The sequence below is a fragment of the Panthera onca genome, chromosome F1, assembly GCF_046562875.1.
Source record: "Panthera onca isolate mPanOnc1 chromosome F1, mPanOnc1 haplotype 2, whole genome shotgun sequence".
Classification (NCBI taxonomy): Eukaryota; Metazoa; Chordata; class Mammalia; order Carnivora; family Felidae; genus Panthera; species Panthera onca.
The window spans coordinates 23081098-23103914 of NC_138355.1; the positions used below are offsets into that span (position 1 = coordinate 23081098).

At 44.1% G+C, this 22817-nt stretch overlaps 1 long non-coding RNA gene across 1 annotated transcript in view; it reads left to right on the forward strand.

Moving 5' to 3' along the window:
- LOC132686094 (uncharacterized) overlaps positions 1–17650 on the forward strand; it is a 64881-nt gene extending 47231 nt beyond the window's left edge. The window contains exon 4 of the long non-coding RNA XR_013553022.2: positions 15100–17650. This is a non-coding gene — a long non-coding RNA (uncharacterized LOC132686094). The remainder of the gene's footprint in view (positions 1–15099) is intronic.
- The last annotated feature ends 5167 nt before the right edge of the window (positions 17651–22817 follow it).

Genomic DNA, 22817 nt, shown 5'->3' on the forward strand with positions numbered 1-22817 from the left:
CAGTTCAAGCTCATGTTCAAGTGTCAACCACACAGGGCTTGACATGAGAGGAGCTGGGTTGCAATCCCAGGTCTACTGCTCACCAGCACTCAGACTTCTGGCATGGTTATTTGGCCTCGCGGTGACTCGTAAAGAGTTCTCGGTAAGATGAAATCACAGACACCGTCCTCACAGAACTGTTCCAAGATTAAACTACATAGATACATTTGTAAAAAGTGTTGCATGCAAGTACTCAATAAACGTTGGTTTCCTTCACCACTTGTGCAGAAACAAAGGAAGATCCCGAGAGTGTCTCCCAATGTTTAACCAAATAGGAACAGGAAGGGGGTGGACTCCCTGGTCTGTCTCTTCTGCTTCCATTGCAGTCACTTCTGGCCCCCCTTTAGCAAGTTGTCACTAAAATATCCTTGTCCACCACTTCAAGGGGCTTTGTAAACTGAGCCTGAAATGCCCCAGAAAAGACATTCAGATTTGCCCTCGAGTTGTCAAGGTATAAGGAGCTTTGTGGGTAATATATGCAGAACACTGATACATCCCCTTTCAGAACTTACATTGGGTTTTGTGTTTTAGCCTCTGCATCTGAATAGATTAAAAACAAGCACAGATAAAGGTGGGCAATGGGGTTCTCTGTAGGGATCCCCAATAATGAATCCTGTAAGGAGCGCCTGGGTGGCTTGGTCAACCGACTTTGGCTCAAGTCATGATCTCACAGTTCATGAGTTCGAGCCCAGCATGGTGCTCTTTGCTGTCAGCACAGACCCACTTTGGATCCTCTGTCCCCCTCTGTCTCTGTTCCTCCCCCACGTGTGTGTAGGCAAGCATTTTCTCCCTCCCTCCCTCCCTCCCTCCCTCTCTCTCTCTCTCAAAAATAAATAAACTTAAAAATAAAGAACTCCCCTAGATGATTCACAGGGTCTGCTGCATATTTGGAAATCTCTCTCCTTGTCCAGAGGTAGCTTTGAAAAGTAAGCAGCCATGGGCACACACTGTCCCCCAAAATCTGACTGTAAGAGAAAGGGCCTGAAGGAAGGCACAGAGAAGTAGCCAAGATCCCAAGACCAGAGCTGGAGGAGAAGTTCAGAAGTAGGAGGAGATACCTGGCTTCAGAGCCTGAGCCCTGCTCTGGGGGTGCCCTGGCCCATTTCATTAGATGGGAGGGAGACAGCTCAGTCAGTTAAGTGTCCGGCTTTGACAGGAGTCATGATCTGGCAGTCTGTGGGTTCAAGCCCCACATCGGGCTCTGTGCTGACAGCTCAGAGCCTGGGGCCTGCTTTGGATTCTTCTGTGTCTCCCTCTCTCTCTGCCCCTCCCCTGCTCACACTCTGTCTCTATCTTTCAGAAAATAAATAAACATTTAAAAAAAGATGTAAAGGAGACACAGAATCCACTCTGTGCCACTGGAAGAGGCTCTGGGCCACTGGAGGAGGATTATAAAAGTCTTTGCCAACTATAAAAATAAAAGTAAAATGGGGCGCTTGGGTGGCTTAGTCGGTTAAGCGTTCAACTTCAGCTCAGGTCATGATCTGACAGATCGAGAGTTTGAGCCCCACATCGGGCTCAGTGCTGACAGCTCAGAGTCTGAAGTCTGATTCGGATTCTGTGTCTCCCTCTCTCTTTGCCTCTCCCCCACTCCCACTGTGTCTCTCTGTCTCTCTCTCTCAAAAATAAATAAAAACATTTTTTAAAAATTTTAAAAAAAGTAAAGTGAATGGGCTGAATGTTGGATATTGAATAAAATTAAGGAAAAGGAAAGATCAAAGGAATAAAGGAAAAGGAGGGGTTGGATGGCATCATCAATCCCAGCTGCCACCAACTTTTCTTCCCAACCCTCCCCTCGAGGGTTCACCTCCATCTGCAGCTTTCCTCCCGGCCAGGACTCTGGCTGCCCTCCCTCATGGGGGAACTCGCTGTTCTTTGCTCTCCTAACTGTGGAAGCACCTCTAATTCAGCCAGAGACTCACTTAGGAAATACAACCAGGAATACAAAAGAGAATATTCCAAGCAAGGGAAGTGTTTCGGAGCACAGACACACCTTGCCCTAGAATAACCCACCTCTGGGCACACACTGGCTCAGTTGACACAGCCCCTTGGGCAGCTTCTTTTCTTCAGCTCTGCAATAATCCAGGAGACCCGGACTGAAAGTTTTCCTTGGGTGGCGTTCCTGTCACATCCCACCTGCCTCTCCTTTCGCACACCCCGCCTCCCTTTTAATGCCACTCCTGTGTCCCTACCAATACCCAGTAGTTATGGAGACAGCTCAGGGCACCTCTCTGGACAGAGCAAGGGGATTCCTTGTGCTAATGAAGGACATTAACCCAGAGGACAAATCGAGATTACTCCTTAAAATCTTGCTGCTAAAAATCTTCTGGGATTATTCTGGGATTATGGTGGTATTTGTAGAAAAAGCATCCCGAGTTAAACGCTACATAACCTGATACTGCTGGATTTAGAATCCCCCTACAACTGGTTGCTGGTTCATTTTTCCAGTAGCCTTTAGTTAGGCAGTGAGTTCTATACCGTGTCACTCATTTTTTTTCTCCCTTTCCTCTGCATGTGTAATATCAGCAGGCAAAAGCTCAAGGAGGGGAGGGTCCAGCATGATGGCACCACAATGAAATATTTCGTTATTTACTCCCCTTCCTCTCCCAATCTCCTCCCTAGCCATTTAGCTGTTTTGAGGTTTGGTTTTTACATATATATATATATATATATATATATATATATATATACACACACACATATACACACACATATACATACATGGTTTTACATATATACATATACATGTATATATGTACATATGTATACATATATGTATATGTATATATATTTTTAATGTGTGTATATACTTCTTTTTTTTAATGTTTTATTTTATATTTGAGAGACAGAGAAAGCATGAGTGGGGGAGGAGCAGAGAGAGAGGGAGACACAGAATCTGAAGCAGGCTCCAGGCTCTGAGCTGTCAGCACAGAGCCTGACGCGGGGCTCGAACCCACAAACTGTGAGACCATGGCCTGAGCCGAAGTCGGACTCCTGACGGACTGAGCCACCCAGGCGCCCCTATACGTCTTTTCAATAAAGAAATGCACTGAGAAGATTCCTTTACTTCCACCCACCTCCTGGCCCCCCTCCCCAAATGCCTCCTGTTGGTGGAGCTGGCATCAGAGCCCTAATCTGGAGAGGTTGAACCACCCTAGAGATTCAAAACCGCAACCAGAAAGTATTTCCATAGCACTCGTCTGTGCAAAAACGCAGAGCCCCAAAGCAGGTTTTCAGTTTCAAACCTAATTCTGACTCCTCTAGTGTGAACTGTTTCCTCGCCTGTCTTTAAGAGTGTCGTTTCTACGGTGAATTTTCTCGAACAATCGCCCTCTCATGAGGCTCCTTTCTGGTGCCCCTCCTGTTCTTTCCCTTACACCTGGCAACAGAAGACATGTTCTGTCCTCTTGCAGCACACTGGCATGACACGTGGCTCCTGGGGGAATTCTTCAAAGAAACAGATTCTTGCTTGATCCCTGACCTACTCACACAAACAGAGCCCACGGCAGGAAGGCCCAGTTCTCCCCGAGTGAGTGAGCCGTGGCCTCGCCACCCACCAGGCGCAGCTGCTCTGCTAATTTTAGAACTCTGAGAAGCCACCTGACTTCAAGGCACTTCAGAGACACACATCACACCCTATCTCAGGAGGTGATCTAGGTGGGGCCCACTCCTCGTTTTAGCACCCATCACACCTTTGTGAGCTAGAAAAGTGACTTTGGGGGAGGCTCCTCTCAATAAATGGTAAAAATAAAAAACAAGCCTCCATCAGCCGACAAAGTGCAGTTCCCACCTGGTCTAGGCCCGCAGCAGGAGGCTAATCTGCCCATTTGCCTGCTCTCTCCCTGCACGCCCCAGCACCACCTCACGTTCCGAATGTCCACGGCAGAGTTCGCCCGCCTCCCCCAGACCCTTTCCTCCTGTCTGCCTGTGGGAGGCATCTCCCGCTACCCAAGCTAGGACCCTCAGGTCAGCCCCAACGACCTTCCCTTCCTCTCCCTTCTTAAACTAAAAACTTTGATCTCCTGAAATCCTCCTCCTCTCCATTCTCACAGCCTTTGCCCGACACCAGGCCCTCTCCGGCTCTCACCTGCGTACTGCGACGCGGGGATGGTCTTCTGCCTTCCTCCTCATGTTCAGTCCAACTACCAAGACAAGTTTTCTGAAACCAGGTCTATCTCTGGCTTAAACTCCTTCAACGCTCTCCTGTCAGGGTCCCCATGCTGTATGCCCACTAGAATCATCTGGGGAGCTTTTTAAAGTGCTCAGTGCCCAGCTTCCGCCCCCAGAGATTCTTATTTAATTGGAACAGTTGGGAGAAGGCATCCATATTTCTTTTTTTAATTCCCTAGGAAATTCTAATGTGCAACTAAGGTTGAGAACCACTGACCTGTAGGATGAAGTCCCAACTTCCCATGGAGCCCGAGACTCTGCCTGACCAGGCTCCTGCCGATCCCTCCAGCCGGCCTCACCGCTGGCCTCGCCATGCCTTTATGCTCCAGCAACACTGAGCTGCTTGGAGTTACCACCACCACTCCATGGCTCATGGCATTTCCCCCAGCCCAACATGACTTCCCTACTGGTCCAACTTCACTTTCTACAGGAAGCCATTCCCGACTACCTACTTCAGCACTTTCTCTCACCTCCTGGTGCTCCATAAAACTGTGGTTATGTCTCTGTTACTGAACATCCACATTATGTTATGGTGATCTAGTTATGCATTCATTATCCTTAAGTCAAAGGATGTACATTTATTTACATATGGATACTTCATGGAGCCCAAAGCTGCTAAAAGTGTATCCAGGCCTCTGGAGCCCTGCAACCCTGAATTAGAAAGCTGCCCAGGACCAAGATACTTCCTCTATGTCCCTCTCTCTTGTTGGGATTTCATGGCCTCTGGCCTCTCCTCATTACTTTTGGTTCTTCTTGGCAGACAACATTCTCCACCTCTGTTTGCCCAGATGAACTAAAGTTGGCTGTTCCACAAAGGCAGGCTTAAATCCTGAAGGTACATGTTCTCACTTGCAACAACACTGACTAGCATCCTAAATGTCAATTCCAAAGTCCCAGAAAAGAGAATCTTATTCCAGGAATTTGCCCTGTTCCAGTCAGCTGTGACCAAATCTGCTGCATTAAGAAGGCAGGTCTTGGGAAAAGGGAGATAAACCAAGGGATGGACGGGCAGATACCCCAAAAAGTGACAATTGTGCTCCAAGAATCAAAGGATTCTTGAACCGTGTGATAAACAAGTGTAGATCAGCAATACCAAGTGCCACAGCAGCCCAGGAGGAAACCATTATTTCGGTCTTGGCTGTCAGGAAAGTCTACACAGAAAAGTTGACATTAGACCTGGACCTTAAAGGATGAGTAGGATTTTTCCAGGCATAGGGAAAATAAAGGATATTCTAGGTGAAGACGAGATCAACAAGGTCTTTGGAGAGTATGTTTCTCTGTGAAAGTGCATGGATGGGACTGGAGTGGTACCAGGATGGCAGGACCAGCACATGGGGCTAGAAATGTGGGTTTGGTCTAGACTGTGAGAGTCTTCATACACCACACGGAGTCTGGTCTTCATTGTTCGTGATGTGGGCTCCTTCTAGAGGACCTCAGTCACTCAGGTAATGAGAAAGTAAAGTGAGCAGACTCAGGGAGGGGCCTTGAGGGTCTGTGCTGGGCAATGGGTGGATTCTTACCAGACTTTACAGCTCAAAAAGCACTTGACTTGTGATACCTCATCTCATCCTCACAATATCACAACCTAGGTAGGGCTAGCTCTTATTTTACCCGTGTTACTAAAGATGAAAATGTGGTTCAATTCACTTAAGTAACTTGCCCAAGATCACGCAACCAACCAGCAAAAGGATGACTTGAATTTAGGTCTTTTGATTCTAAAGTCTATGCTCAGTCTACGGCACCAAGCTACACAGCAATGGAAAGGCCATATCTCTATGATCCAGAGAAAGGGAATGAATACTTCAGGAAAAATATTTTCATTATTGACTAATGATAAGGAAAAATACTCATGATAGGATACCAACTGGTAGAGAGAAGGTTGATTGTAAAACCACTTTAAGCATTGTGGTGTTAATCTTTTTTAAAGTGTGCACATATATAAAGTGTGTGTATACACACACACACATATATATGTGTATGTATGTATGTATATATATATATATATATATATATATATATATGTATGTGTATATATATATATATATATATATATATATATATATATATATATGTATGTATATACATACACACACATGCATTGAAAAAATGCCAAAAGGAAAAACATCACTTTGTTTTGGGTGATTTTTATTTTTATCTGGGCAATTCTTATTGTTATCATTATATCCTTCTGTATCTTCCAAATTTTCTCCAATGAAATTGCATTACTTTTAAGTGAGATCTATGCTTTTTCATGGTAATTGTATATTCTCGTGGTGAACTAGTTAAATAGTATTCTTACAGAATTTTCCTATATAGATAGTAGCTAAATCTACTTTTAAAAAACACAAATGAGGGTGTACTGTACCTACTGTTCTCCACCTTGTTTTCTCACTTAAAATGTCTTAGTCATATTTTCATATCCAGACCTGGGGATCTACCTCATTCTCTGGCAGTTGTGTGGCATTCCACTGAATGGATGTATCATACCTTACTTATCCAGTCCATTTTTTAGACATATTTAAGAGTTCCAGATTTTTTGATATTGTAAGTACACTATGTTTATATCCTTATACATTGCCCACACATTTTATTGTGTATGAAGAAGAACTACCTCATAGTTGGAATTACTGGGTAGGAGGGCATATACATTTATATATGCTGCCATATTGCCCTCACCTTCACTGACTATGGGTTAAAACTTTTGCCAATCTGTTCCAGCTTGATGTGTGTGTGTGTGTGTGTGTGTGTAAGAATTTTTTCACAAAATACTTACAAAGAAAAAGTTTCCACCATTGACCAATACAGAGCATATTGGTCACAGTCCAAAATACACCAGGTAATTACACAATTCTTTTAATCAAAATTGTGCAACTTGGGGTTATAATATTTCCCCCGGCATCCACTTACCCCCAAACTACTGTTTATTGTTCATTGTCAGTATATATGTAGTAATGAAAGCCAACCCTATTTATAGTAGGACATGAAAGTCATCTTATGACATAAATTGCTATAGTTAATAGTACAAGGCAGTAACTAAGATTTTTGTCCCTGTGATCGAATGATGGAAAAGAATCCATCATGGTTGCAAAGCTCCACTGAAAACAAGGAAGACTGTCCGAGAGGGGCATTCTCAGAGCCCGGCAGAAGCCTGGCCACAGTCTGGACAGTCAAGTACAGGATGAGCAGGAGGGGCCAAGAAGTGGTCTGGGTGATCAGCAGAGCACGTTTCCAAGGACTGCTGGTTGTTGGGTCTCCTGGGAATAAATACTCCCAGATAAACTGTACGTCTGTCTAGCCTTTCTGAGCTACGGAGTTGGTTGGTTGGTTGGTTTACGTGCTTGTTTCTTTGCTTTTTAGCTTTGAGTTATGAGCTGAATCCAGGTATAACTACATTGCGCACATGTCCATTCGAGGAATAGGTTTTAAAGTCATCATGCTAACGGGAAAAATTTGTAAAGTGACTTCATCATCTCAGTAAATACCAAGAAATAATGCAAATAAATATTTATTCCTTTAAAAAATTTTTAATGTTTATTTATTTTTTTTTTCAACTTTTTTTTTTTTTTTTTAATTTATTTTTGGGACAGAGAGAGACAGAGCATGAACCGGGGAGGGGCAGAGAGAGAGGGAGACACAGAATCGGAAACAGGCTCCAGGCTCCGAGCCATCAGCCCAGAGCCTGACGCGGGGCTCGAACTCACGGACTGCGAGATCGTGACCTGGCTGAAGTCGGACGCTTAACCGACTGCGCCACCCAGGCGCCCCAATGTTTATTTATTTTTGAGAGAGAGAGAATGAAAAGGGGAGGGGCAGAGAGGGAAGGAGACACAAAATCCGAAGCAGGCTCCAGGCTCCAGCTGTCAGCACAGAGCCTGATGAGGGGCTCGAACCCACGAACCGTGAGATCATGACCTGAGCTGAAGTTGGATGCTTAACCGACTAAGCCACCCAGGTGCCCCAACATTTATTCCTTTTGAAAACTCTTAAGTATTTTAACAAGAAGGATTTCTGTATTAAACTTTCTTCTTTGAATAAATCACAACTACAAGCCAGTATTCTACAAAATGAGAATCTCTTCAAAGCAGAAACAAAGCCAGAGTGCTCTCTGCCATCATTACAATGTGGCATTGTAGTGCTGACAACATTCTGAGAAGGGTGACAAACAGAGACATCTGCACAGGAAAGGAATAATTAAAATATCTTTGGGAGATGATATTGTAAACTTACAAAACTCAACAGGTGAATGGAGAGCTAGGGAGTATAAGGCAAATTCTCAAAATTGGGTGTTATTCTTTATACTAGTGACACACATAGAAAAAGTGATTCCATTCTATAAGAGTAACAAAAAACATAAATTCTTGAATATTGACTCAACTTGGGATAAAAAAATTATCTTATTGAAAGAAATGGGAAACACATAATAGGCCAAATAAAGGGAGAGAAAAGGAGGCAAAATCTACCTTGCTTCTGGCTAAAAAGAAAATGAAACAAAGATAATATATTTTATTTTTTAAGGTAATATATTTTAAATTAGTATGTGAATTTAATGCAATTTAAGTTCCCCTAAAATGATTTATACAACTTGGCAAATAATGTGAAGTTAATCCAAAGAGCGGTCAAGAAAAACAAAATCTTTGTTTTTAATTTATTGATGCATCCTGTTAGATTTTGAAACACACAACTAAATCTTTTTGAAAATTGTATGATATTGACATAAAAACAGGAGGAGGGGGAAGACACTAATTGAATAAAATGACTATTTCAGAAATAGTTCAACAGCCTTAGGGACAAAATATATTAGGGGAGAGAAGGGGAGACAAGCAGTATAATAATTTTTTTTAACATTTTTTTTTAAGTTTATTTATTTTGACAGTGAGTGAGAGCAGGGGGAAGACAAAAAAGGGAGAGAGAGAGAGACAGAGAGAATCCCAAACGGGCTCCGCACTGTCAGCGGAGAGCCCGACTCGGGGCTCAAACTCACGAACCGTGAGATTATGACCTGAGCCGAAGTTGAGAGAGGCTTAACCAACTGAGCCACCCAAGCGCCCCTAAGCAGCATAGTGATTTTAAAAAGGAAACATTATTTAAACAAAACTGGAGGAAAAATGGGAGAATAATTATACATACATGTATACTCATACTTGGAATGAATTATTGAGAAAGTATCTGGTGTCTTGCCTTTTTTGTGGCTTATGGTTTTGTGGTGGCTTTTTTTTTTCCTTTCCTGCTGTGAATTCATCAGCAAAGACTGAAGGGAATTTTCCTTTTACCCCTATCAGAAAAGGCAGCCAGCCTTGGTGTTTCTGTGTTCCTGGTTCCCAAGGGACACATTTTGTGTGTTAGGACCAAACCTTTGTTTGGGAGCACTGGTTCCCAGGCAGGAGGAGGCTGGGGGTGGGGTGGGGGTGGGATTGGGAGCCATGAAGTGTCTAGAATTGGGAAGAGGCTTGATGACCGAAAGCAGTTGGATCTCCGGTTTGAGGGTTCTCTGAGGAGAGGGTCCCGCACAGCACCCAGGAGGTGGCAGGACCTTGAATGGGGAGTGGCTGCTGGGATGTTGTCGAGGCCAGATATCAAGCTCCTTAGCTGGGGAGCAACTGTCAGGCTGTCTGGCCTGCTGAGGAGGGAATGTAGCTCCAGGGCCTGATGGCCTTCGGGAGGTAGGTGTGTGTGGGCTTGCACAGGGGGCACCTGCAGTGACCAAATGGGGTACCGACAGAGGCCTCTCTCCCCGTTCTCCTAGACTGAGTGAATCCTGAGTGCCTGGCACAACCCAGGGAGAAGCTAGGGAGAGCAAGGCCCCCCTCCCTCAATAATCCATGCCCAGGCCCAGGGAGAAGGTATTGAGCTGGAAAAGTAAAGTGATGTTTCTTGCGCCTCAAGCCCAGTGGAACAATTCATACCCATTACATGCATCATACATTTGACAAACACACATGGTTCAAAGAATTATTAAACAACCACAAACTGTTTTGAAAACTAGAAAACAAGCTAGTATATTTATCCCACTCGTGGACAGATAGATTTCTGGGCACCAAAAAAGTTTTTTAGAAAAAAAAAGAATATTTGATGGAATGGTCACCAAAACATATACAGCCCGACGGGTGCTTAGGGAATTACCATCACATATGCTACTCAGATGGCCCCAAAATGGCCTGGATTCATCCTAACTCAGGGTCGGCTCTAATTAATCCATAAGTGACTGTTAGCAAAATGTTTTAATTACAGGGATGTAAACCCAGCAGCCTAATCTGCATTTTTCACCAAATGGGACATAAAAATTCACGCAGGGCCCAAGTTAACAAAGGACTGATTCAGCTTCTGCAGTGTCTTTCCAGAGTTGCTTTCTGAGACAATGCTGGGAAGGGCCCTGGCCTTTCCGACCCTGATGAACCGGCCATTTGTGCTCCTCACAGAGCGAGTGGCTGCCTGTGACGTGGAGCTGAGCCTAAAGGCACGAAATAAAGCCAAGCTAGCAGTTCCATGTGGGGCCCAACCCATAACCCAGGTTGCCTTAGCGTTAGGTTGTAAATCCAATAGCTGGTGCGGGGAGCAAGGCTAAATGTGACTCATCTGACCGCACAATGCAGCCACGGAGATCTTGAGGTGAAAAGTCGGGAGTGCGGGGGTACATGGTATATTAGTCGGGATTCTCCAGAGAAATAGAGTCAATAGGAGATAGACATATACACACACACACACACACACACACACACGCACGCGCGCGCGCACACCCCGCCTCGCTCTCTTTCTATATATGGCAGGGTGGGGAGGAATTGGCTCACATGAATAAGGAAGGTGAGAAATTCCACTGTCCTCTGCAAGCTGGAGACCCAGGAAAACCAGCGTAGTTTCAGTCCAAGCCCCAAGGCTCGACAACCAAGAGAGCAGATGATGTTAAGTCCCAGTCCCTGTGCAGGGGAAGACCAATGTCATAGGAGACAACGTCAGAGAGCAAAGGGGCCCTTCTTCCACTTTTTTCATTCTATACAGTTCCTCCACAGACTGGATGACAACCACACTAGGGATCTGCTTTACTCAGTCTCATTCAAATGCTAATCTCTTCCAGAAACCCTCTCACAGACACACCCAGAAATGATGTTTTAACGAGATATGTGGGCATCCTGGGTGACCCGGTCAAATTGACACATAAAGTTAACCATCACACAGGTGTGTAGGGGTTCAGCAGCGATTACTCATCTGTCTAACACTGTGGCTGTGGAATTAATCACCAACGCGTGTGTCCCATTAGCGGCCTTGAATTGCCCAATGGTTGGAGCTCAACCAAATTGCAGTTCATGATATAATTTTTTCAGCTTCTCAGATTTAATTCCACTAAAATTTCAGAATGAAACTGGGACACCATGGATTGCTGACAAAGGAACATTAGGTATGAATAATTCCTCGTCTGTCCTTGACTCAGGTTTGAGTCACATGGATGTTCCTTCAGCAGCATCATCATTAAAAGTAAATGAATGTAGTTAGCATTCACTTAATGGAATTTCTGATCACGTGGTTCACCATTGTGAAAATTCGACGGTCCTGACCAATTAATTGAGTCAACTAGGCCAAATCTCAATATGTAATAAAAATGAATCTTCTGATACTTGTAGTGAACAAATTTAACATTATGATTAGACCATTGATGACCGTAAGTGTGCTGGCTATTGACATTTTCCAAGTTCTTATAGTTTTATTTTCTCTTTCCACAAAGGATGCTTCTTCCCGTGGCTGCTCAGACTATGTTTTCTTTTAGACAGTGATTGACATTCAGTCAATCAAAATGTTGTTACCATTCAGGGTAATGGCAGGAGCACTGAACTCGGTACTATAAGACCTGAATTGCAGTCCACGTGACCCCACTGATGAGTGTGTGACCTCGTGCAAGTTACTTGAAGGCACAGAAGTGTGATCTCCCCTTCATAAGATGGAAATAATCATTCCTGCTCTGACATTCTTCCCGAGGCTTGTGGTGAGGCTCAAATGAGATGTTATACAAAAGTCTTTGTTAAAGCATAGAGTCCCATCAAACTGTAAGGTTTTTTTGTTTTTGTTTTTGTTTTAATTTATTACAGGAGGGGAGGGGCAGAGAGAGAGAGGGAGAGAGAGAATCCCAAGCAGGCTCCACCCCATCAGTGCAGAGCCCAACACAGGGCTCAGCCCATGAACCCTGAGACCATGACCTGAGATGAGATCAAGAGTCAGACACTTACCAGACTGAGCCACCCGGTTGCCCCAACCGCGAGGTATTATTGTTGGCACTCTCCAGGAATCAGTGTGCTTAAACCTTAGACTGCATTAAAATCACATGACTTGCTGTCTTAAAACATTCATTTCTAGGCCCTGCTCACAGAGAGAGCCTAGTTTAGAAGATTCTGGGTGGAGCTCTGAGATCCACATTTTTATCACTCACCACCACCCTTCCCTGGTCATGTGATTTGCATATGAATGGTCCAGGGAGGATGGAGAAGTGCTGATGTGAGAGTGAAATGAAGCCCTTCAGAGGAACTTCAGAAATGGCCCCAGGGAAGAATGAATAAGGTGTGGAGAGTTTTGGATTAGGTACCGAATATCTAATTGCTATAGGTGATAAGCTTACACAAGCTAAAGAACGGATGGCTGTTGGAACATAGTACCCGGATGGATTTACTACAGAAAAAGATATTTACTGTAGAATCGCTTTTAGAGTTGGTTGAAAAGAACGGAGAAGACCTTTTGCTTTCCACTGTGCTCAGCTCCCCCTGATCCTATTTTGAGCCAGTGTTTCTGGCTTTGCTCCTTCTCTGATGTGATTTCTGTACTGAATGGATGCCCTCCTTCTGGTTGTTCCTTTCCATTTTGGGGAGACTCATGGAGTCCTGTCATTTTAACAAGGCTGCGTCCTGAGCCGTGTGGGCAAGCCACAAGCCAGATGGATGGGCAAGAAACAAAACTTCAGAGATTCTGGCAGCCACGAGGGCACCCAAGATGGGAAATAATAGAGCCGTTGTGCAGCCACAAAATCAAACGATAACTATTGGTCACTCAGCATAGATTGCACAGGGTTACCTTTGGCTAAATTATTAAGTCGCTGAAATCGGCCTCCATGTTTCTCCATTACCTCACTTCCTGATCTTTCTTATTATCCCCACCTCCTATCTTGGCCAGGGACTCAGGACCCCCATTTTGATATCCTACCTGCCCTCTCTGAGTAGCCAGAAACCAGGAGCTTTTTCTTCTCTACTATAACACCCCAACTGCCCACTGGCCCCATGTCCCTGGTGTTGGAGGACGTGGTGATGGGGGAGGATTCTAATTAACCTGATCAATACGTCCATGCTGAGATTCAATGTGTCACTCCTCCAAGGTTAACGGAGACTTTCTGAAAAGATGGTTTACTCCCAAGGAATAGGAATTCCAGGAATTATAGGTACTTCAGGTAGCCTTGGAGGAAGGGGGCTGGGGGCAAGCTAGAGGAGAAATTCTCAGATAGGAGCCCTCCCCTGGGAGGGGGTAGTACTGACAGCTTTGTCCATTTCCAGGGGATTGATCTGGGGACAGCATGGATCCATTTGGACTCACCAGCAAAACGACTCCTTCTAGCCCACTGAGAGAAATTCCCTGAAATAGGACAGCTACACATTTCACTGAATCCTTTTAGCAAATACACAGGAAGGTGTTATGCTGCCTCTTCCACCGTGAACTGTGGGGGCCCTTCAAAGACAGTACAAACTGCAGGTTGAATTCATTGATGCCAAGAACTGACATCCCTAAATTGACCCTAAATTAGTATGTTATCCCAAATTTAAAAAGAAAAAAATACCCCACCTCCAGCAGTAGGCAATGAGTGTAAGCCCAATTCTTTTGCCAAGGTGATTGGTTCCATCAGAAACTAAACTGATCAGTTCATGGCATTCCCCTGGCTGCATTTGACCTTATGTGGGTCAGTGAAAAGCAAGATGATGTCAGCGGGTTTCTGGGAAAGGAACCTCATTGTTTTTACGAGAGCACTTCTGTATCTCTCTCTCTCTCTCTCTCTCTCTCTCTCTCTCTCTGTCTCTCTCTCTCCGAAAGTTGATAAGGAAGCATATATTTATTTTTTTGTTAGCTGTCATCTTGCCCCCTGAAAGAGAGCCAGCCTTAGGATGCAGCTGACATCAAAGGCAAAACCAAGTTCTGGACAAAACTGATTCCTTGATACTCTCATTGAGCTGCGAAATCAAACTAACACTGAAGTCCACCCCTTCCTCCAGGACTTCCAGCTATGTAAATATGGGAGTTAGGATCAGGCCCAGTTGCAAGTAACTGAAAACTCCAAATAACAGTGGCTTGAACAAGTTCAAGATTTCTTTCTTTCTCAGGTTAACAACAACACACAAGTCCAGGCAGACAGTCCAGGGATATATCGCCTTAGGTGTGGTAGCTCTGCCATTTTAACACAGAATTTCTTCCCCTGTGGCCCAAGATGGCTGCTCCAGCTTCTCCCATCAGACCTGAATCCAGTCAGCAAGAAGGACAAAAGGGAAAGCCATTTCCCAGAAAGTACACATAGCTCTTCTGGTTATATGCAATAACTTAGTTATATGGCCACACCTAGCTTCAGGTGTGTCTGAGAAATGTTTTCTTTAGTCTACACAGCCATATGCCCAGCTAAAAATTGGAGGCTCTGCTCCTCTAGAAGAGGAAATGGATATTAGGCGATAATAGCCTTCCCGGGCACGATGTGTCCTCCTTATTGTTTAAGTTAGTTTGAGTTGGATTTCCTGTTACAACCGAATAGAAACACATCCTACCTGATACAACCTCATAATGCCCACATTTACCTGCCATCTCCAGTCACATGCTGACGGATAAAAATAAGAAGCCCTTCACTAAGAGCATCTCAAGGTCTTTCCTTGTTTTTCTCCTCAGACTTGGGACAGCACCTGGCACATGGAAGCATTTGATAAATATTTGCTGAATTGAACAAAATTAACTAAGAAGATTCAAACAGAGAGAGTTCAGCACTGCAACCTGTCAGCTCTGGCCTTGGGCGAATCATAAAACCTCTGAGCCTCAGCTTTCTTGCCTGTAAATGAGAGAAGTAAAACCTAACTTTAAACGTTTTAAATAGTAGTGGCAATGTACATAAAGTGCCTAGCACAGTTCATGGCACATACTCACATAATTCACAGACACACACACCCACATACCATATATGGGTTTTTTTTCAAAATTATGACTATGCATATTACATGTTTTGAAGTTGAGAAAACAGGGATTTGGGCAATGTTTCAAATACCTGCAAACTCTACTGGTCATTATTCATTCTTATTCTTAGGAAAATATGAGTGTTGGGTTCAAAGGAAAGAATACTTTGAAGAGTTTTTTTGTTAAAACTCTGAAGCCTTCTTAGATATCAAATAGTTATTTAGTGAGTAAAGTGTGAATGAATCAGAACATATGTATTGCGTTTATCTTGGAACCCTGTGTGGGGAAAACCGAACTACAAAATGTGCTTTGCATTCTCTTGCTGTTCAAGGGCTGCAAAAACAGCATGACATTCTGCTGAACCTGAAATGACCTTGAACTCAGCAAACAGACCAAACTAATGAAGAACCTCAGGTTACTTTTCGGAGTCTTAACCACAGTAAGGGATACACAACCCACTATGATTTGAGATCCTTTGTGTTTGTTTTTTTCTTCGGTTTGACACCTGAAGGAGAAAACAGAATCATCCTCTTTGTCCAGCCGGCAGGGTCTGAAAACAAAGAGAGGAATGTCACTCCTATGAAGTTGCCCTCTTGTAAGAAATGCACGGATTCATACAGAATTCAGAGGTAGCTTTTAAGACAAAGCATAGCTAGGGGCACCTGGGTGGCTCCGTCCGTTAAGCCTCTGACTTTGCCTCAGGTCATGGTCTCAAGATTCCTGGGTTCAAGCCCCGCATGGGGCTCTGTGCTGACAGCTCAGAGCCTGGAACCTGCTTCAGATTCTGTGTCTCCCTCTCTCTCTGCCCCTCCCATCCTCACGCTCTGTCTCTCTCTCTCTCTCTCAAAAATAAGTAAACATTAAAAAATAAAGACAAAGCATAGATAAAGCTGAGTAAGAGGAGCTGAAAAACTGGAGTGAAGGGGATTTTAGAAAGTTAATGGGGCCAACTGGTCCACCTTTCATTTTGGAGATGAGGAGGCCACACCACAGAGAAATGGCTGGTCTTGTTATTGTTGTTGTTGTTTAAGTTTATTTATTTTTGAGAGAGAGGGGGAGAGACAGAATCCCAAGCAGGCTCTGCACTCTCAGTCTGGAGCCTGAGGCAGGGCTCAAACTCACAAACTGTGAGAATGTGGGCCAAAATCAAGAGACGGGTAACCAACTGAGCCACCCAGGCGCCCCGAGAAATGGCTGTTGTAAACAGGGGCCGGCAGTGAGCTAACTCACCCATTTTTCTTATTGCTCAACTGATTCAGAATCCAGCAGGGAAGAGGGTATTCATTTCAGGGTCTCTCTAACTCATCGTCAAGCAAGGGTGAGATGGCTTAGAACTCGGACTCCCAGGGACATTGCTAAGAAATGTCTATGTGTGCGGTAAGAGGCTGTCAACACTTGCCCACAATATCTTTCATGTTCAAGTGTTTGAACGTTCTACTGTGTAGAAGTTTGGCATCTCAACGCAGCCCCGGCTCACGCTGGCCCAGCTCCAACACTGATTCCTCAAGAAAACCCTGGCTCTTCCTCAGACGCACGCCCCACTCACAGCGCAGCTCCGGGCGGGGGCTGGGGACCCTTTCATCTAGACAGGGATTCTGGCCAGGTTCTTTCAAGTTTCACAACTGAGCATTAACCCTCCCACCTGCCCACCAGGGTTTCAAAGCAAACTTTACTCTGCCCATCAGGACAATAAAAGATTTCTGAGTCCCAGACCTCGCTAGAGAAGATAAGGTTGAGTTGTTTACTATTCCACTTTCCTGAAAAACCCAGGAAGATCATCTCATTTATGAAAGACACTTTAATATTTGCTGTAAGAATGTTTGCAGATTGTCAGGAGGAAAAAGACAAGTAACCAGTCCCGCTGTGTTTGCTGTGAAACTCTTCGAAAACACCATTCAGAGCATCCTCCAAAAGCTTGTGTCTGATGATTGGTTTGAGGAATATCTCAGGGAAACTTCGTCTCCCCTGAAACAAATGAAATGCTCTTCCTCTGAAAAGAGAGTAATTGAAGTACCACTTTTCTCTCTTTGCCTTGGCTATAAGGACGCTGCGGGCCAAGCCTCAGCCTTCAAGTTCAGTCACAGATGCTCTATCGACCCTTATGGTTGGGATATCTGCCTCGTTCCTCTTAATCTTGCTTTCTCCTCTTTATTTCCCCTCTTTTATTGATTTTGATACATTTATTCCCTTTTAAGGCCATTTTAAAATTCTTTTGCAAAGAAGTGAGATACAACTAAATAAAATTAAAAGATTCAGTGATTGCTTGAGGCTGGGCTTGGGGCGGGGGGTGCATGGGGAGAGAGACAACTGCAAAAAGGACATGAGGAAACTTTGTGGAGTAATGGAATCTCTATATCTTGATTGTGGTAGTGGTTATCTGGGTACCTGCGTCTGCCAAAATTCATTGAACTGAACACTTAAAATGGTGCATTTTATCATAAATAAATTAAACCTCAATAAGGTTGATATATTCATCCAGTTATTATGTTTCTATTATCTGCAGGCACTTTGTATGGTGCTGGGGAGAGATAGTGCACAGTTGTGTAGGCTGTTCACTGAACCAGGGTACCTGGCCAAAGGGCCAGGAGGGGCTGAAATACAGTCCGTGCCTGGCTTACCAAGCCAGGTGTCCACCAAGAGGTTGGATCTTCTCAGAGAACAGGCAGACTTTTCTATTTTGGAAAAAGCATTACATATAACTGGGTCCCTGGAAGCCTGGTTCTGAAGATAGAGTGAAAAAGAATATAGACAATTCTCTACCCTTATGGAGCTTATAGTTTATGGGGAGAAGGTTATGATAAGCCAGTAAATGTATGTTATATATTATGATAAGCACTACATAGAAATAAATAGGATGATATAATGGAGAGTGTCAGACTGGATGCTTCCTCTAAGTTATCAGGAGATACCTCTCGAAAGGTGGCATTTCAGCTGACCCGAGTGCTGAGAAGCACCCAGCCTTGCAGACAGAGGGAACTGCAAGAACAATTCCTCAGGGGCAGGACCGTGTGGCCTTTTCAAGGATCAGAGAGGGGGCCACGGGTGGCCTGTAATACGCGAACCAAAGAATGGCGTGGGGAACCCTAGTGCAAGTAACGCTCAAAAAGTTAAGCATAAGCCTTGAGACGTGGCAAAAAAAAACTGCACTACAACACATTTTCTTTCTCACAGATGTTAGACTTGCAAGAGACCTTAGTGATAAAGACACTCCTTCAATTTTCCTATAACAGATAGAAAAAAAAACAAAGCCCAGCTGACTCTGAGAACTGATGACACAAATAGGCTCAGGGCTTCAATTCGGCTTCAATTCAATTCAAGTAGCATGTGCTGATGCTGCCCGTGTGTCAGGTACTGTTTCTGGCCTGGGAGTCCAGAGCCTTCCAGGCTTGGAAGGGTCAAACAGCAGGAAGGACTGAATTGGCGAAGCTGTCAAGCTGTCGAGGGAGACATTTAACAAAAGAAATCGCTTCCTTTAGTTAGCTGTAGGGGGTTAATCAGCTGGGTATTTCACAAGACTTGACTTCGCCTTGTTTTAAAAAGTGTTTCCAGTCCTGAAATTGAGATGCGCTTTTGGAATAATCCATGTTTTAAAAAACAGCCAGTTCTGAAGCGAATCCAATGTTGCGAGCCATAGGTATGAGAGGACTCTGCTAAGGGAGCGATAGGTAGGGAAGGAGCAAGGGTACAATCCTGGGTGATAAGTGTTGGTGGTCAATCACGGGAATCCCAGCATCATCTCTGAAATCCAAGAAAAGCAAAATTGGGATGGAAGGCCTGCAAGGAGAATTTCAGACCTCACACCCAAGCCATGCCACAGAACACTGTGGCACCCCCCACATTTCCTTCATCTGTCCGTACTTGCTGCCTGCAAATGGCAGGTGAAAATGGCATTTACCTCTTGTGAAGCTATACCTTGGTCATTGTTAAATGATTTGCTGGCTAGCAAAACCAAAGTTCTTGGAATTATATTCTCCCTTTCTAATCTCCCCTTCAGTTAAAGAGGGTACAGCTATGCAATTAAGCACCCACCCACAGAAATCTACCACGAAACCGACTTTCTTGGTAACAGAAATGAAACCTACCGTCTTCAGCACAAACTTGAGTATCCTCCAAAAGCAGATAAAAAGCTAGTTAAGAAGACAAGGCTAATATTTTAAGAGATGTTTTCCAATGAGTGTGAGGGGTATTTTTGGTTTTGTTTTCCTTTGAAAGAAAGGGGCTTTCTTTTTTTTTGTTTTTCAGCTCGTGGGTATTTTCTTAACTGACCCCTAATCCACAGATGCAACCCCTTGACAGTCAAGTCCCACTCAACAGCTTCACCTAATTCAAACTCAGGCTTGTCCTTTCTATGGAAAGGATTTCCAGGCTCAGTCTGGGCTGACCTTCTACTGGACGTATTGTGGACTCATACAATTTGCTGCCCAGATCTCCTCCTCTTTTGGAAATACCCACCCCTTCCAATCATAATGCAGTTTCTAGAGAGACCCATCTCCTAGGACCCACGTCTCAGGCCACTTTTGACCGGTCCAGAGGCACCTGGGCCTCGGGGACTGAGCAGGAACCTTGAAGCCTTCGGGCAGTATCCAGTGGTATACCTCTTCTTCCATCTGCTCTGTTTCCTCTTTCCCTTGACAAACTAGCTGCTCTGTTGCTCAGTCTGTGTGGCAGAAGATGGCAATTAGTCTCTCCAAAGTTAAGAATCTTGTTTGCAAGTAACAGGATTGTATATAGGCCTGAATTGTAATAAGAGCCAGGCGCTTAAATAAGAGTTTGAGCAGGAGTCTCACTCTGTCACTCTTCCCTGTTTCTTCCTATATACCTGTGCCAACCCTCTCTCACTACTGACCGGCTCTCTATTCCTCAATCCACTAAGTAAATAATGGCCATGGCCAACAGCACCTAGGGTTCCAACTCTTCAATTCAACAGAGCAGTTATAGCGGCTTAGAATCTTGGGCTAACTCTAAATCACTGGGGGAACTCTTCGATTCTTTCTCCATGGCATATTATTGGCGTTTGGGGCGGGGCAATTCATGCTGTATAGAACTGTCCTATGCATGACAAGACATTTAACATGGTGGTCCCTGCCCATTAATTGCGAGATGCCCCTTGGGGGACAGTATTACCACAGTTTGAGAACCTCTGCATTCGACATTCCAACCCAACCTGCTTCAGTCTAATGTTGTATTCCCAGAGAATTCTGAGAATGGCCAAAACCCTGAGAGAATTTTCCATTGGAATATATCTTAGAGGACAGAGGTGTATAGAACCCAGATTGAAATCTTCTTTCTTTTTTTTTTTTTTTTTTTTTTTTGGTGACTCTGAGTCAGCCATATCTGTTTCTAAAAACAAAAAATGTTTAGATTTTTTAAAAAGTCACATCTTGCTTCTGCTATACAGCTGATTTATTTTTCTTGCACAAGGACATGATGGTGAAATCGAGGATGGGGTAAATGCTCATTTCTTTTTAAATCATACAGTGTAATTAGCCATCCCAAATGGCAAATATTTACTTGCGAGTTGGCATTTTCCTTTGGACTCATACAACCAAATACCAGTGCAAACCATATGTCCCTCCTTCAGGTACTCCAGGGAAAATGAAGTAGGAGGGTGACCAAAGAGGAAGAGAGCTTGCCAAGTAGGGCAGTTTCTACCCACATAGTGTCCTTCCTGCATAGTGTCCTAGGTGTGGCCCTCCTTTAGCTCAAGCACCATCACATGTTCCTTATGCCCATTCCTCACATGGTCTAAGAGGAATTGAAGGTGGGTAGGGAATAATGAAGGCTTTGACTTTAAGGCAAAATCTTTAAAAATTATTATAATGACCCTGGAAAATATGACCCAGAGCAATACTTCTGGCATCCTTAAGACTGCTGATATTCCTTGGCTCTAGCTTGGAGCCTGCACTGCAAGAAAGAGGAGGGCTATCCTGAAGTTAATGGTCTGAAAAATTTTTCAGTTTGGTTTTTGAATCGATGTGATAAACTAATAAAATCATCTCTGGAATAACAGGATTATAAGCAGCAGAGACATATCGTGAAAAGAAAACTGACGTGGCAAAGATGTGGATTCTAGAATAACAAAGGATCCATGAGTGAATCCACACTGATGTGAATCAATCAATGAATGGCCCCATTTGGGCCAAAAATGCAGAACTTGGATTGAATCATGAAAGAAAACATGAGACAAACTCACATCTAGGGACATTCTTCAAAATAACTGGCCAGTACTCTTCAGAAGTGTTAAGTTCCTATAAAAACAAAGACAGACTGAGGGATTGTTCTAGATTAAAGAAAACTGAAGAGATATCACAACTAAATTTGTGTGACTCTGGATTGGATCCTGGCCCAGATAAAGGACACTTAGTGGGACAAGTAACAAAATTTGCATCAGGTCTGCTATTAGTTTATATTAAATTAGTTTACAGTATTATTTGAATATCAGTTTCCTGATATTGTAACTGCCCTGGGGTTATGAAAAGAGTGTTCTTACTTTTAGGAGCTATGTGCTGAAATATTTTTTTTTTTAATTTTTTTTAACGTTTATTTATTTTTGAAACAGAGAGAGACAGAGCATGAACAGGGGAGGGGCAGAGAGAGAGGGAGACACAGAATCCGAAACAGGCTCCAGGCTCTGAGCTGACAGCACAGAGCCTGACGCGGGGCTCGAACTCACGGACCGCGAGATCGTGACCTGAGCCGAAATCCGCCACTCAACCGACTGAGCCACCCAGGCGCCCCTGTGCTGAAATATTTTAAGATGAGGGAGGGGTGCCTGGGTGGCTCAGTCGGTTGAGCGTCCAACTTTGGCTCAGGTCATGATCTCGCAGTTCATGGGTTCGAGCTCCACATCAGGCTCTGTGCTGACAGCTCAAAGCCTGGAGCCTGCTTCAGATTCTGTGTCTCCCTCTCTCTCTGCCCCTCCCCTGCTCACGCTCTTTCTCTCTGTCAAAAATAAATAAATATTTAAAAAAATTTTTAAGATGAGGGAAAGAGACAGAGAGAGAGAAAGAGAGAGAGAGAGAGAGAGAGAGAGAGAGAGAGAGAGAGAGAGATTGAGATTCTAATCCTAGCTCCGACATTAGCTAAGGTGTCCAGGAGAGTTATGTAAACCCCTCGGCCTCAGTTTCCGATTTGTACAATTGAAGAGGTTGTATTAGCTCAATGGTCCTCATGTGCTGAAATAAAATAGCATCATCTGGAAAGCTGTTAGAAATCCAAATTCTCAGGCCCCAGACCAGAATCTGAAACTCTGGGGATGGAAGCCATGCATTAACAAGCCCTCCATGAGATCCTGAGGGATGCTCAGGTTTGAGCATCTCAAAATGTTTTGTGCTTCTCATTTGTGTCTCCTACTAAACACAACCCTTTCTCAAAAAGGGCACCTCCGTGCTCCCAGCTTATTCATCATTTATTTGGTGCTGACAAAGGGCTGGCCAGGG